A 3,746-nucleotide genomic window follows, 5' to 3' on the forward strand; every position below is an offset into this window, starting at 1 on the left:
AGGATTCTAGGTACCACAGTGATATCTACAAATCTTTGTTTTGTTCTTGATTTTAAGAGGAATTCACCTTGAATATAGTTTACCTATAGCTATTAGGAGAATATTCCTTTGAGATTAAAGAATTCTCCTCTCATCTTATTTTTCAAAGTGTTTTTATTTTTAACAAGGGATCGATGAATTATTTTATCAAATGTTTTTCTGTTCATATAATTTAATCTGTTACTGTGGTGAATAGCATTAGTAACTGATTTGGTCATTATGTATTTTCTTGTTTCTATACCATTGGATTCCATTTACTAATATTTTGTTTAGGAGTTTTAGATATGTGTAATGCTGGCCTATGATTTTCTAACCTCATATTGCCCCTGTTGGGATTTTTGTGTTGGAGTTTTTCTGGTCTCACAGATTGAGTTGGGGAAATTGTTTTTGTAGTCTTTTGATTTTCAAATAAGTTCAGTAATACCCAGTCTTCTCACATGTGTACAAGCCCTGCTGTACCAGCAACATCATTAAGTTGGTTTGACAATATAGAATTTTAAAATACAATATCTCGGACCCAGAAATTTCACTGCTAAGGAATTTATCCTATGGATGTAGGATAAATAAACAAGCATACAAAAATATATTCACAAGAAGAATATATATTGTTATAATAGCAGGAAATTAGAAACAAAATTCCCTTTGGACACATCTTATTTCTTATTTTTTTAAGTAAAATGTTTATTACCATGACAAAGAGTGAGGTAGATCTATTTGTGCTGATGTGTAACATTCTCCAAATTCTATAATTAGGGTGAAGCAGGTGGCCGAGCAATCCTGTGGATTTTTAAAATGAGTTTGATGGATGTGCATGTCCTACTTCTGGGAGGGTAGCAGGGTGCTGAAGGACCTCGTGTCTTTCCATGCCTCTTTGTAATCTTGTGCGTATGTGTGTCTCAGGACACCTGTACCTGGCTGGAGGAGGCCTGTGGGTGAGATGCCCTCCCTTTCAGCTAACTAACTGCACAGAGTCTCAGCTGTTTCCTTGCTGACCCTTGTGGTCTGTCACCATCCCAGAACGGAAACCTGCATTAGGCCTGGGTTTAGCCAGAAGAAATGTGAAGTTGACATAAATAGGAAGCTCTATAACCTCCTGCAAGTGTTGCCTTGGAAACCAGAGCCTGGGCGGTCTCCATGGAAACGGTTCTCAGCCTTCCGCCTGAAGGAGTTACCGCCCACCTTTGCTGGAGCCTTACTTACGAGGGCCCTCGGAGCTTCAATAAATATTTAAGCCATGGCGGTGGAGTGGGTCTTGTCCACTCTGACAATGGCTGCTGTTCGCAGTGTCCCTGGGGTGAGGAAGGAGATCTGTGTCCAAAGGCCCAAGGGTTCTGGACTCTGCCATTGCGGAGAGTCACTGGACAACTGAGCTGAGCTAACACCGTCTCTGGCTCTAACTCACCCTTCTATAAAATGGGGATTTTGGACTAAGTTGTTCAGGCGTTTTTCCCCAGCTTTTTTTGGTTGTTTGTTTGTTACCAGGGATTAACTCAGGAGCACTCGGCCACTGAGCCACCTGAGCCGCATCCCCAGCCCTAATTTTTTGTATTTTATTAGAGACAAGGTCTCACTTAGTGCTTCGCAGTTGCTGAGGCTGGCTTTGAACTCACAATTCTCCTGTCTCAACCTCCCGAGCCACTGGGATCACAGACTTGGGGCACCACGCCTGGCTTTTCCAGCTTTAATGATGTGGTTTGCATGTCACCTGGTCACCTGGGGTTCAGAGGAGGGACCCTGACCAGAGCAGGCTTCCTGGGGTCCACCCGAGCTTTGGAGGTGGGGAGGAGTGGCAGGGAGTGGGCAGTGCCTCCGGGTAGAGGAGCTGCCTTTCAGTGGGTCCAAGGACACGGGGCAGTGTAGTGGGGCCTAAGACCCTCCAAGACCGAGCCCCCTGGTTAGGCTTGGTAAGTTAGGCAAGGAGTCCAGGGCTGAGAGGGGTGGGCAGTGCTGTGCTAGGGGGGTCCACTGTGACAACTCCTCCTTGCTGCGTGCTGCATCCACTCACGCTGCCAGAGCACAGAGGGAGAGGTGCCAGGGCAGGTGACGGCTGCTGCACCCACCTCCCCTGAGAGACTGTCACTGGTCGCTAACGTCTAGCCCCCGGAGCCAGGGCTGTGCCTAGGAGCTGATGAGGAGGGGAAGCTGGGTGGCAGTGAGACAAAGGGGACTGGCGTGGGGAGGGAGGGCGATGACTTGGACCAACATCTGGCCCACACAAAGTGTCACGTCCCCGCAGTGTGCCCGTGGCTTTCCTTGCTCTATCCTGTCACTTCTTACATTAGGTCTTGAGGTGAGTATGAATGTCATAGCCACCAACTCGGGTGTGCAAAAATGTACGTTTATTTGTCTGTGATAATCTATTCTGTGTAACTCTGGGTTCCAGGTCCCCATTTCGTGTGGTGGTAACAATGTAATCACAGTCATTTCTGGCCACACTTCAGTTTTAAACTCAAACAGTTAAAGAATGGCCCTTCCAAAGATATGAATTTTTTTTTTTTAAAGAGAGAGTGAGAGAGGAGAGTGAGAGAGAGAGAATTTTTTTTAATATTTATTTTTTAGTTCTCGGCGGACACAACATCTTTGTTGGTATGTGGTGCTGAGGATCAAACCCGGGCCGCACGCATGCCAGGCGAGTACGCTACTGCTTGAGCCACATCCCCAGCCCAAAGATATGAATTTTTGCCTCCTCTCCCCTGCCACCTCTGGCACCTTCATGATGCCATTAAGTTCGGGGTCTCCCCACTGTAGGAGCTGTGGTAGGAGGCAACGGCCACCTGCTACCATCACTGGGAACAGGTGCGCCTGGTTGTTCACTCCGTGCAGCTGGAGCCAGCCCATGACCATGCTCAGCCAATCAGGTACTTCCACCCAGACCCTGCACCACTGGGCAAGAGTTTCAGGAAGCTGGTAGTCAAGAATGTATGCTGGTGGATGGGGTGACAGCAGCACCCATGGGCCGCAAGGAGGTGGTGGCATCCTCTCTGTGGTTCTGCGGCCTGCTCTGGACCATGCTCCCTTGAATGCCTCCTCATTGCTTAAGCTGAGTTTGCAGCTCATCCAGCAACTCTCTAAGCCACCCAGTGTCCTGTCAATCAATTCATTTTTGCCTACATTGGCTAAACGTGTTCCTATTGCTTGTGTAGCCATTTTATTGAGCAATATGATTTTCTGGTTGTTGGGTTTAATTCAAAATAGCTTGATTCTTTCTTTCCTACCTTCTTATTCCTCTTTAACCTGCTCACTAGAGTTGGTATCCCCTCATCCTGCCTTGGATGAAATCAAATGTAGGTTGTTTTTTTCTGGCTAATCCAAGATCATAAAAATTTCTTAGGTCACTTTTAATCACAAAAATCTGATTTCAGTCATTGCAATTTCCAGCTATAATTACGGTTGAAATCCAGCTAAAGCTGCTCCCCTTCCCCCATTGCAGGCTTGGGACATTGCAGACCTGGGAAGCCCGCAAGGGCTTGGGGGAGCATGGTCCATTTCTCTGCTCCCTGCCTTAGGGTGCATGCTTCTCCCCTTCACTGGGTTTCTCCAAGGCTGGGCCAATAGGTTGGGAGCTGGGACAGGGCAGGGAGGAGGGGAGGAGTTGGGCAGGCCCCTGAGGCTAGCTGAGCCAGTTTCCTCTCCCTGGGGCAGATGCTCCACGGGAGGCTTTGGTTTCCGGCCTGGCCCCTAGCTGTACTTCAACACAGGTGAACACT

This window comes from Ictidomys tridecemlineatus, chromosome 7 (genome assembly GCF_052094955.1).
Source record: "Ictidomys tridecemlineatus isolate mIctTri1 chromosome 7, mIctTri1.hap1, whole genome shotgun sequence".
Classification (NCBI taxonomy): domain Eukaryota; kingdom Metazoa; phylum Chordata; class Mammalia; order Rodentia; family Sciuridae; genus Ictidomys; species Ictidomys tridecemlineatus.